Source organism: Falco peregrinus, chromosome 3, assembly GCF_023634155.1.
Source record: "Falco peregrinus isolate bFalPer1 chromosome 3, bFalPer1.pri, whole genome shotgun sequence".
Classification (NCBI taxonomy): Eukaryota; Metazoa; Chordata; class Aves; order Falconiformes; family Falconidae; genus Falco; species Falco peregrinus.
The window spans coordinates 20,871,296-20,884,528 of record NC_073723.1 but is presented as its reverse complement, the minus strand read 5'-3'; the positions used below and the strand labels follow the sequence as shown (position 1 = coordinate 20,884,528).

The 13,233-nt window shown below is 41.9% G+C and overlaps 1 long non-coding RNA gene across 6 annotated transcripts in view; it reads right to left on the bottom strand.

The window, feature by feature from the left end:
• LOC114013154 (uncharacterized) overlaps positions 1-12,226 on the bottom strand; it is a 59,725-nt gene extending 47,499 nt beyond the window's left edge. For 4 of the 6 annotated variants that reach the window (XR_008746264.1, XR_008746266.1, XR_003556027.2 and 1 more), the window contains exon 1: positions 1,984-12,226. This is a non-coding gene — a long non-coding RNA (uncharacterized LOC114013154). The remainder of the gene's footprint in view (positions 1-1,983) is intronic. The other 2 variants (XR_008746267.1, XR_008746268.1) reach the window with 2 other exon arrangements.
• Between the last annotated feature and the right edge of the window lie 1,007 nt (positions 12,227-13,233).

Genomic DNA, 13,233 nt, shown 5'->3' with positions numbered 1-13,233 from the left:
GTACAAAATAAGGGAATACCTATCTAAACTGAAACTCTGATACTTTTAGGAGACTGTGAGTTATAAGTAATCCTGGAGTATCCTCCATGTATGGGAAAGAGTGACTGTGGCAGCCTCTGGCTGTATGGCTGAGGGAAGCAAGCAAGGAACTTGTGCTGGGTTTCTGCAATAGAAAGGCCAGAACTGCCCAGTTCCTCCATCCTCCTCCTCTCCTACCACACCAGCTTTGTCCTTTTTAAAATAGAAAAAAATTCAATAAAACTAACCCTCATACCCACTACGTATTCACATAACATTGGGCAAGGCTGTACCAGTTGAAGCAAGTAGACCTGGCGTGGCTGTTCCTTTGCTAACTACAGAAGGGGGACAGCAGGGCAGAGGAGCACAGCACAGATGTTCAAGCTAGCCAGGCTGAAGTGTGATCAGCTGCTTGTGCAACCCGTTCCTGCAGCACTGGGTCCCAGTTAATAACTTTTGCCAAGAAGCCTAACTCATAGGCCAAGCCAAACAAAAAAAGGCTGTCCCACACAGGAAACCTGGCAGGTAGGTCCACAGAGCCCTGCACTGCGCCATGCGGACGCAGGCTTGAGCCTGCACTAACTCAAATATTATAGCTGTATTTTGCAGAAAAAAAAATAATGCTTGTTATAATTAAGAATGTGGACTATATCACAGGTTTCGCTGCTAGCCAATGGAAATTCAGTGTGGGGGGTAAAGTACCTTAGGTTTCTACGTGAAGTGGATGGAGCCAGGAGCACAGGAAATGGTGCCTGACTATTCAGGATTTATGGTCTGTTAGAGCTTGACACCTAAATCATTTTACCCAATCCCAATATTATTTTTCCCCACGTTTTTCTTTTCATTATTCACAGGCTGAACCTTTCATGTTTTAATTTATGCCTGCTGTTTCTTGTCCTCCCAGCAATTACCACTGTGAAGAACCTGGCTTTCTCTTCTTCAAGACTCCCTCGTAGGTCCTGGCAGGCAGCTATCAGGTCCACCTAAAGCCACCTCCTCTCCAGGCTGAACAAATCCAGTTCTTTAGCTCCTTCTCACATGGCTCCAACTCCACCCATCTCAGAGGCCCTTAGCTGAGCACGGCTCCAAATTTTCAACACCTTTCCTGTACTGGGCAGGGAGGGGGGCTCAAAAGGACACGGTGTCTAGATGTAGTCTAACAAGTGCTGAGCAGGAGCACAATCCCTTTCCTCAAGCTCCTGGCTGTGCTCCCACTAATGCAGTGAGGATGCTGTTGCCAGGGCACACACCTGATGCATGGGCAGTGTGCTGTCTGACAGGACTCTCCAGAACCTCCTCAGTAAAGCCAGTCAGCCCCAGCATGTACTGGTGCAAGGATTCGGCATTCCTGGATGAGAGAAACTTTGCATTTGTCCTTGTTGAATTTCATAAGGTTCCTGTTGGCCCATTCCTCCAGCTTGCCTAGGTCCCTCTGTGTGGCAGCCCTGCCCACAGCATATCCGCTCCTCCCTCCAATTTGGTGTCATCTGTAAACTGGAGGAAAGTGGACTTCATCAATTCCTCGATGTAATTGGTAAAAGTGTTACAAAGGACAGCCCCAGGATCTGGACCCCTGTAGCACTCTACTTGTTCTCTACCCAGAGGAAAACTCATTAACCATTCTCTGAGCCCAACCATCAACCAATTTTCACCCATCCTAACTTGGATGCAAGAATGTTGCTGGAGACAGTGGCAAAAGCCTTGCTAAATTTGAGGTAAATGACATCTGCTCTTCCCTCATCCACAAATCCAGTCATTCTTTCATAAACACAATCAGGTTGTCAGACATGATTTACCCTTAGTAAATCCATGCTGATTGTTCCCAGTCACCTTCTTCTTCATATGCCCAGAAACATGCTCCAAGAGGACTCACTCCTCTAAGCTCCATGAGCACCAACACAATGCTGATCATTTTTAGTTCCTTAGATTGCCTCTGGCCTTTTTGAAAAAGGGTGTAACATTTACCTGTTTCCAGCCTTTAGGAACATTCCATGATCTCCATAACCTTTCCAATGTGATCGAGTGGGCCTGCAGAGACATCAAACCAGTTTTCTTGGCACCTTGGATGTGGTCTGTTTGGTCCCATGGAGTTTTCTGGTCAAACTCTCTCAAGAAATCTGTGACTGAACATTCACATGCTGCTGGTAGTTCTCTTTGAACCCTTCCCTGAAGCACACAGGAATAGGATAGCTTGTTGGTAAAGATGGCAAAGAAACCTTAGAATACCTCAGCTTTATCTGTGTCTGCTATTACTACGTCACCTGCTCCATTCAGCAATGATTCCATGTTTTCCTTGCTCAGCCTTTTTATACTAACACAGCAGTGGAAGCTCTTCTTGTTGCACTTCCCGTGCAAGGCTCAAGTGCATTTAGGCTTTGGATCTCCTGCAGCTACCCCTACAAACTCAGGCAATGTTTTGAAATTATTTCACTGTAGTCCATCCCTGCTTCCATCTCCTTTATGCTGCCTTTTTGCATCGGAGCTCCACCAAGCTCCCTGTTTAGCCAATGCCACTCTGCTGATACACCTGGCTGTAGATGTACAGTGAACACAAGACAGCTGCCTAAGACCTTGCTACATCACAGCAGGAACACTTCAGCATGCTTCCTGCCTCCTGGACAGCCAGGATTTTATGATCTTCTATATTCTGAAGATTGCCACAGTGCAAGCATTACCATCTTGCTCTCCCCAGGTCTAGAACGTGCATAAGGCACAGACACCTGTGGTAAATCTAATGTTTTAAAAACTAATTCTAATAAAACCAATCACATAATCAATATATCCCGTTAAGAATATATTTTCCTCAAGCATTTCAAACAATTTCACATGGGCATTAAGCAGATACACTTCTTTCACTGCCTTTGGTCTGTTCAATCACTTTGAAAAAATGCATAGTTCAGCACCTAGAGCAATGGAGTGCCACATTCTTGACCACAGCTATAAGAATACACAAGCATGTCTATTTAGTTTCACATAAATCTGAAATGGCACATTGCAGCTGTAGTTCAACTGGCTGAAATGGCTATTAAGAGATGCAATTTGACACTGTTTGATGATAAAAATAGTAAATGTGCCATAGAGAGAGGGATTAATTTGTGGTTATTTGGAAAGCACTGCTCTAGATTGTCTTGCTCTAATCCGTTTGAACGGGTACAAAACACATGAATTGCCATTTCCTTTTTCCCCCTCTCTTATTTATTGAAGTTGTATGTAACCTATTCAACACGTGTAAGAAAGAATGAGCAAGATCAAAGCAGTAGCTTAATCTGGGTTGCTTTTATGCTTGGGTAGTAAGGGAGAACAGCAAATTGTAAAAGCATTCTCTGCCTACCTGCCGGGTGCAGCGCGCCTGACTGCAGCCCCAGGGCCCCACCCGCGCCTGCCCTGGAAAGGTTTCTGCATGCAATGTTTCAACACCGGGAGGAAAAGTTTCACTCGATTTTCATGAGGTGGGTGGGACCAGGAACTCGCATGGCCCTGTTCTGCAGATAGCAGTAGCTGCCTACCGAAGCATAGTCACTAAGTACACAAAACTCTCACTGGCCGGAAAGCGTGTGTGATCAAGTGCATTTCTGAGTTCTGAATCCCCAAGACCCTTAACATCCTCAGTGCTATACCTATGCTTAAATCCCGTGGAAGTCCTGTGCCTAATCAAGTGAAGATCTACAGATGCTGGGGCAGCAGAGGGGCTGTAGGTAACCTCATTGGTGTGATGCAGTACAGCATGGGAGCGTCTGCAGAGCCATGACCTCCTCGTATGATGCAATTTAACTATGGTCTTCCCTTTTGCTGCATTTGTCTTTGCGTATGTGTTTTACGAAACAGAAATAACTTTTCAAAAGTAACCAGATTCCAACTATTACTTTGGTCTCCTTATTGCAGACATAGTTCAAGCCTTAAGAGTACAACAAATAGAAGTAATGTCCTTTTGGAAACAGATTTCAGCCATGAATCCCCGGGTCTTTTTCCCCCCTTACTACATGTTTCAAGCCTTTGCTATCTTATTAACCTCTCAGCAGTGAATTGTCTAGCAAGAGATGCTAATTTTCCCAACTTCATACAATAGGAGTCTTTATATCAGTTGCCTCACAACATTCCCTGAACACGTGGGGCACTCTACCGTGCGGAGGGAGGAAGGCACAACAATGAAGAGCAGTCAGTTAGTAAGAGATTAAGTAAAACTGTGCACAAAAATGTGAATACAGAGTTGGCGGATGCTTAGCATGTGAACTGAGGAATTTATTTCCCACTGTGAGCCAGTTTCTAGGTCTTGAAAATACTTTAAAGCTTGTCAGAGGAAATCTGAAAGGTTGTCAGTAGATGAAAAAAGAAATCTCAATTCCATAACTCAGGAATCCCAGAGCTTCCTGCACGTTCACATATGTAAGACAGAGAACTTTCTCAGGACCCGAGGAAGTAGAAATACATTTTTGACAAAACCAAGGACAATTAGAAGTCTTTCCTTATGAAAGGCACAATTTTTACATCCCTAGTTTCTCATGTGTGAACGTTTTCCAACATAGGCACATACAGGGGACCCACTAAAGTTTAAGCAAGGAATGCTATGACTGCACTGCACTGTTTTCTCCTTGGTCAGGACAGTGTGTGACAAATGGTAGTGACTGTGCATGCCATGCCATGCCATGCCACTAAAAGACACTCATAAAAGAGAAAATAAGATGATAATGATAATAGTAGTAGTAGTAATAATAATAATGATCGAAGAATAACTTTACATCAAAACTATCCAAGTAGCCATGAAACTGGGAAGCAGAGGAGGGAAGGTTATGGAATAAAGACAGGTATCCTTGCTTATCCTATTCAGTTGTTCTAACTACATACTTAGCTTCTGAGGATTCAGGCTTTGGTTCCTCCCAACACACAAGGATCTGATTCATAACTTAGAGCTGTCAAACTGCATATGCTATCATCAGTCCCTATATTCATCCCCTTTTGGTCGCTGCAGACAGGTAATTTTCTCTGTGCATGGAGAAGGGTATTAGCTAGTTCCTATTCCAGTGGAGGTGAGGCTTACTAGAAAAGCGGGAAATGAGGACCAACTGCTTGTATTCTTAGCAAAAAAATGGGAAAGAGAGATTTGGAAAAGGTTGAAGAGAGCCCCTCGGAAGCACAGCCCTGCATTGATCCATCTGGAAGACCATGGGGAAAGGAGCTGGAGAATGTTTTGTAGAAACAAATTTGAAAATAAAGATTTCCTACAGAAAAGCCAGACCGGGACATGCAAAGATGTACCTGGAAGGAAAAAGGTTGTTTAGTTTGAGGTAAAGTGTGCCATTCAGTGTTGGGCACCCAAAACATGGGTAGACATGAATTCCACTGATCACCTGAAGAACTGTTTCTGTGGAGCTGGAAGGATTCTGGGCAGAAGACAATAAGTTCAGCATGGGGGAAGCTGAGGAGAGCTTTCTGCCTGCCATAGATCCAAGAAGGAAGGAAGGTCTTATATTTGCTTTGTGTTTACCTTACCACAGACCACGTGAGAATGTGACTCAGGTTCAGAGATACCACTCGCACTACTGACCAGCACAAGAGGCTGAGAAGCTCAGAAGTCTCTGGAAGGCTAGGGCAGGCTGATACAGCTTCAAGCCTGGATGGGTGTGCCCTAGGAACTTACTCTGCTAGCCTTTGACAGAAAGAAGAATACAGACTTGGAGGGCAAAGAAAAAGAGGTGTAACAACATTTCTCATTCCCTATATCAAACATCTTGGAACCAAGTACGTATGTATATGGCATACACAATTTCTTCAAGTTACGTTGAGCCAGTCCCTTCAATCAACCAGTCTAGGCTTTCATTTGACTCATTTTAAGCACCCTTTATATTTACTTCCAAATCACTGCAGAAAACACTGAATTTTTTTGGTACAGGGCTTTCTCAACCTAACTTTAGTTATCTGCAAGGCAGATGTCCACATCAGGCCCAGCCACCATAAACTTCCTTTGCAGTCAAGAAGCAGATACAAATGATTCATATGATCTATTTTCAGATACCTACTGGAGTACAAAAGAAATCATTCCTCAGATGTGGCTATTTCTTTCCTGCTTGCAGTGGAGGGTCTAGCCAGGTAGCTCAGAGGTACACATAGGCATTTAGTCAGCTGAATCCCATCCTGGTTTCTTTCACCATGCACCAGAAACCCGAAGGACTTCACATGAAGTTAATTATTTCTTTCCAAGTATAGCTAGATGTAGAAGTGTATGAACACAACATTAGCCCTGTACACCAAATTACATCTTCAAAGTACTCTATAAACACTAACTACACAGCAATTAGACTATCCTATTAGTAAAATAACGCACAGGATACTGACCTATTTATTCTTTTGCTATTATGTAAAATTAATGAGCTGCATTTTTTGACCACTGATTCATCCTTCTTCCAAATAGCTGTGGATTAAAATTTAAGCTACTTAAATACCTCCACGAATTACTGGTAGGGAGAAAATGGCAAGACAAGTATTTGAAATGCACTGCTACAGATTGTAAACACTCAGAAGGATATGTGAACATAAGGTACCACTCTGAATCAGATTCAAGAATATAAGAATGATTTTGTTTAAGGGAGGCTGCTATTTTAGGTTTGTTTGGTTTTATTTTTTAATTACTGCCTTGTAAATAAACTAAAAAAATTTCCTGGTAGCTAATTCATTATCCCTTTCCCTCCCTTCATCCAGCATCTCTGAGAACAGTGTGCACATCCACTGGGAGGAGTTATTTACTGTAGAGGGTGACTCACTACGTAAGAGGAGCATGTACAAGAAGTGGAAAGATTTCAGGAAACAAAGCCCAAAGTCAGACACTAATGAACACAAACTGTTAGCATCTGTGAATTAATTAAAATATTCATTAACATTATCTGTGTGAGTAAATTCTGCAGCTGTCACTTGAAAGTAATGAAATGAAAGTGACATATTTGGTCTTTAACTTATTTTTCATAGTCTATAAATGACATCCTAGCAGAGAGCGTCTCAGTGTGAGGACAGCACAAAGCACTTCAGCTTTCTTAATGATTCATAACTTAAAGGATGCTAGTAGAATCAGATTGTTTTCTACCACGAAATTGCATACATACTGTGTGTAATACTTATTTCTTCATGAAGGACGCCAGGCTAACAGGAATGCAGCTTAACTGGTTTAGGATTTATGAAAGAAAGAAAAAAAACCCTCACACCTATTTGCTTTCCTATGAATCAAAACCTACTTGATGCTTAAACTTACCAAAACTTTGTGAAAAAAACTGAGGCTGGGTGCAGTAGGAATTGAGTAGTTGATGATAGGCCTGAAGAAATACATTCATAGTAATCCCCTGATTATAAACACTTGTCAGTTCATCGCATTTGCAGCTGAGATTCCTCCAGCCTCTTCCCCAGAATGAGAATCCCTGATGCAGGTGGGAGTAACCACAAACCTTCCCAAACTCAGGGTCTTTTCAAATAAGATACTGTTCTCATCTGTTACACTAACTTCTGATGTTGCTTCAACACCTGGTAACAGAAGTAACAGAAACAGTTACTATTTGGAATTTGCCACCTGCATCAGGGATGGTTTTCAGAGGATGTAAACACATCAGCAGGCAGCATTCTCAGTCTGACACTGAAACCTGTGCATTAGAAATAGGTTTTGTGCTCTGTAAAGGGCACCCAGCTCCTGCAAATGCCTAACTCCCTATGGGAGTGCCCTATGGGAGTTTTACCATTGCAGAGGACAGGCAAGCTCATATCTAAAGTTCAAGGTTACAGAGCATGCATTTGTGCTCACTCTAAGTAACAAAAAATGAGACAAATGCTGATATATCATGACATATTCATCTTTATTGAGACCCTTGGAGTTCTCCTTGATGTAAAACGCTGTAAACTTAATGCAAGAAAACGCACTCCAGATACTAATTTCCCTAAAATCACCTATACATAAGAACATTTGAACACCTCTTTATGAACAATCTGAATTTCATAATTAAATCAATTTTCTTTCAGTAGGAACAGATAACTGTGATGATCTGATTTTTCCCTTTACTTAATATGGACACAGCAGCATACAGTGTCCAGAGGTGCAGAGGCATGGCTCAGACCACGTGAAGGCTTCTAGAGGCTGCATCAGCATTTCATCTAAGAAAAATCATGATAATGGCTTTCCATCTATCATCTTGAAAGGGAAGCAACGTCCATGTACTGTACATTCCATAAAGAAGATCAAACATGGCAGTGTATCTGGCTCATAAGTTTTGTGTTTATTTTTAAACTGATCTGTTAGTACTGAAAATTAATTAATTTCAGCACAAGCCTAATCAATCAAAGAGAAAAAAGGAACGATTTTGCCTTGGTCTGACCTACCCTGTACCCTCACTTTCACTAGCTTTAATGCAAAGGAGGCAGAGTGAAACCATGGCTGGGGGAATAGGATCATTTCATTTGGCAGCGGCAGCTCAGTTACACTGGCTTATGTGCAGCTTGAACTACCACAAGAAAGTTCATGAACGTCAGAGGCATATGATTCTCGGAGGCTGGGGTCAAAGACAGTTTTGAGATGAAGCACAGTCAGTAAAAGGATTACAGGTTTGCCAGTGATTCAGTTGTTGAAAAGCTCCCGCTCAGACCTATAGATCCAGTAGTTAATGTAAGTAGCAACAGAAGCCAGTAGAGTAAGACCCAGCTATTTTAAACAAACTGAAACTAACTACAAATATAGAGGTTACTTACGAATCCCTCAATGATGCTCATACTTAGTATCAAATAACTCTTTACCATGCTACTAACAGTCATCAGGTAAAGGCCTATTGATGTGTATATATTCTAACACTAAGATAAATCCTTTTTATTTACAGAGGAATAAATTCATAGTGCTTTGAAATCTACAGGCTCACTCCTTTTGCAGCAGTGTTTTTATGCTATTTCAAAACCTTACAGAGCTTTTTTATACAAGCTTATTTTAACATGTCTCTCTGCTGCTCCTTCCTGAATTCATTCATCATAAAATGAAGCCACCATTGTCTTTTGCTTAATTATCCTTTGCCTTCTATTGGATTTTTAGCCAGGAATTTGCTCAATAAAACAAACAGTCCCCCAAAAGCAAACAAACTGCAACTGAGGAAAAAAAAGTGACTCCCAGTCAGCACTGATAGTTCATCAAAGCAATAATTATACACTCCTGACCAACAAGAGGTAAGTTCAGAGGCCAGTGCATTATAATTAAACATTAGTACATCAAGCCTTCACTGATGACAAAGTGAGAAGAGCCCCACGCTGCCAGCAGTATTACTGGCATGGCACTGTGTTGCATCCTGCTTGGCAGCACTTAGGCAGCATATCCTCCTCTCCCACTGCTGAATTCAGGTTCCACTGTAACCAGCTAACCTGTTCCTCTTCTACACCATGGAGCAGGAGGGAGACAGGGAAGAAAAAACATAAAGTACTGCTGCAGTGCTGTTTGTCTACTTGTTTCCCTGGGCAATTCTTAAACGAGCTTTAAACAGCCAGTGCCATTCACTCATCCCTCACCTACAAGAATGTTATGCTCCAGTTTGCACCTCCGACACGTTCCCATTCCCTGCTGAGGACGACCCACGCAACTCATTTTTTCTGCTGGCTCATCTATACCAAGAGCAGCACATTGACTTCTTGAAATATTTTCCCACTTGGTAACTTTGCTCTGCTCTGTCATGCCCCTTTCTACCCACCTAGCCTACTGCACCATGTGAGTTCAGGATCCTCCTCTCTACAATGAGATTTTGCATTTTTACCTTTGCTGCACCCTCACACATATCAAAGGAACTTCTCAGTGTAAATGAAAGGAGAATTGGTCCTTTGACTCCATGTTATACTATACTGCTAGAGAACTGCAGTGCAACAAATTTGTGTCAGCATCCTTAGGAACATGGAAACGATGTTACCGGGCAGGTCAGAGATCTCATTCTGTTCTCAGTAACAGCAGCCTGCTCCACCAAGCAGGGTCTCTGGCTCAATGCCTGCCTCTTGGCTGTGTGGTGCCTGTGTGAAAGGACCCTCAAATTCCCTCACCCAGGCAAGTAAGGATTCCCGGCTTTAAAAGGCTTCCTGAGACCGAGCCTCTCACAGCTCTGGGCACAGAAGACACTTCTGCGAGCAGAGGCCATATCCAGAGTACCACCGCAGCCTTAAAGCCAGACAGAAATCGTTGCTTAGAGCAGCTCGGAGACTGCTTTAAGCTGCTCTGGGAACTGGTTTGGTAACTAGCCATCCCTGGGACCAGTGGACCAAAATGGTGGCACATTTATCTTCATATCTTTCCAGCAGGCATCTTAAGCTCAGTTTAACTCGATCAAATGAGTGATTTCAACAGGGGTTTTTTCCCCTTAGTTTGATGGTGCAAAAAGGGACAGCATGCAATCAAAAGCCTGGCCTTGCCTGTTAAAATAAAAACTGTCATGCTGCCTCCCAAGAAACCTCCCAGCAATGTGGTGGTATTTGCACACTAATTCGTAATATGCACTGGTCCAACTATGACATTAAAGTTCTGTTACCACTGAGTAAATACACTATACAAATGACGCTCAAGGGTTTCCTTATCATTCATCTTATGTAAACCAGTTTTATGCCTACTTAATTTCACTGGCTAAAGGGGAATGACTCCTGAGTTTGCACCAGTATGTGATCAGAATCCTGTGCAATTTCCAGAAGCATGTTAAATCAGTTCATCCATAAAGAGAACAGTCTGCATTTTATACAACCAACTTTGGGCTTTCTATTTTTGATATATAACTAACTAAGGGATAAAAGAGTCTGTTTTCTTTCTTAAGAAAGAGCAGCTTTGCAAATACATTAAAAAAAAAAAAAAAAAAAAAAAAAGCCACAGAGGGCTTTTGAGGGCAAGTTCCTCCAGATCAAGAAAGTAACTGGAAGAAAGCGGCAGATCCTGATACAATCGGAAAAACCTTGCTCAGCTCTGCTCTGGCTTAGGAAGATCTGTTTGTGCAGATCTGCCTGTGGGTAAACAGAGCCACATGGGTAGAGAATAGGGTTACTTTCATTTATTTTTTTAAACTTTCCAGCCCTTTGGCTATTTTGGCAGACCGCCCTTGTGCACACTACAACACAAGACATGAGATCGGCAGAGTTACACATGCTTCCAGAGGTGCTTCTGATAATGCACTTAGATAAGGTGTTAAGGCCATGAATACTTTTATTGGCATTACTTACATCTATTACTCTAGCATCCTTAAAAATCTTCAGCTCTTCCAGAAGTGACACGCCACAGGTCACAAAAGGTAGTCTGAGTCTTGCAATATAGGACTAGCTGTATAAGTAATTTTCATTTCCAGCATGATGTATGTCTATGTTTTTTCAAAGTATCAATTTATTTCTTCTAATCCCTAATCTTATATGTTACGGTTAACAGCTGACTACAGATTTTCATAATCTAATGCGTTTTTCTAATGGTTGGTCAATTGGGGGAGGGGGAGAATTGCAATATTCAAAATTTCTATATATATTAAAGATATGCACATATTACTTCACTACACTTGGAACTTACATTATTTGTAGTTCTGTGACAATGCCAACTTTACATTAGGCTGCCATAAACATAAGAACACGAAGGGGAAGGAGTTTGGACTTTATGTAACTGTTATTTAAGAGAATTTTTTAGTCCTTTTGGTTGTATAGACAGACAGTCTAGTATGTACAGTGAATATACTTCTGTTTACTTGTTGACTCGTGGATTTGAAGCAGCAACATTAGTTTACCCTGTAACATGCCAAGATGCAATTAGTTACACAAAAATGCTATTAAAAAGCAATCCAAAACAAACATGTCCTTTTGCCATGGAAACTGAAAAATGCAGTCCTGATACTAATCTCTTAAAGAATCCAGATTTTTAAAGATTCAAACAGTATATATATCAGTATACAAAGAATCCCACATGGCATTGTAGCACATCCTGCCCGAGCACAGTAAAACCAACTTAAACAGCTACTTTCATTTAAATGACTAGGATTTAGGGAAAAGTACTGCCATAAATTTGTTGTGTCTATGTATATCTAGCAGTGAAATTTATACTTCATTGTGAAAACCTACTAAAATTCAAGAAAATTGGTGTTAAAAGGAATGTGCAGGTTAAAATGAATGGTATTTACAAGCAAGAAAAAAATGACTGCACAAGGTATGCAATTACCAGTAAAATCCAGTGCTGCTGGAGATTAATTGTAGGGCTGGATAATAAAACTGGAAATGTTTATGACAAGTGTTATTTGTACTTCCTCTGTATAAGATAAGGATAATGATATTTCTTGTTCAGACTCATAAACTGATCAACCCGGTTTTCTACCCGCTCAGATTTCTCCCTCTTCAGGGCAGTCTCAACAGATTTAGGGCCAGACAGTGAAATTAGTTGGACATATGGTCTCCAGAATGCAACCCCAAGAACAAACCACCAACACCTAATCACTTAGTCAGAACCCCATTCCCTTCCAAAACACACCCAAATCAGGATCTGTAGGCACGCATCTCCAGACCCGGCAGCCCTTCCCTGAAGATAAATGGACAGGACACAAGGTTCTTTTAAAATAGGTCTAGAGGAGGAATATTATCTCATCTGATAACTGATGGGGTAAAGCTCTCAGAAAAGGGGGGAGGGCTTGGCTCAGTGCTTTCCTAAGCCTAATGAGAATTCAATCCCACATCTCCCACATCTTAAAGACTGCAAGAGGCATCCAGCTACAAGGGGTGTAGGGATGAGAGAGCACAAGAAAGAATGCAAACCGTTGCTTCTTCTTCCTTTAGATGCCATGATTTTGAAGCTAAGCAGCTGCTACTGCATTTTAGAAGCATCCCAAACCTGTTCATGTACTAGGCACGCTGGAAGCATGGATGAGTTGTGTTTAGAGGAGCCAACTGCTCCCCACCTAGACCTTGGATCGGGGTGGGGAAGACAGGCATCTCAGGCTGAGGCATTTCTTGTCACCACAAAAGCACAACTGAGAAACGTCAAACATCTAAAAATAAAGGAATACAATGGTAACACCCAAGCTGGTTCTGCCTCCAGAGCAGCTGCATACACTTGCATGAAACCTTCTTAAAATGTAATCTTTAAAAATTGAGCTGCGTATGTTGAGGACAAACACCCAGCAACACTGCATGGGATAACACTGGGTGAAACTGTGCCTAGTCATCCCTCATCCTGAGCTGCAAAGGGAGAAACTAACCGAACTGCTGGATGATACCACA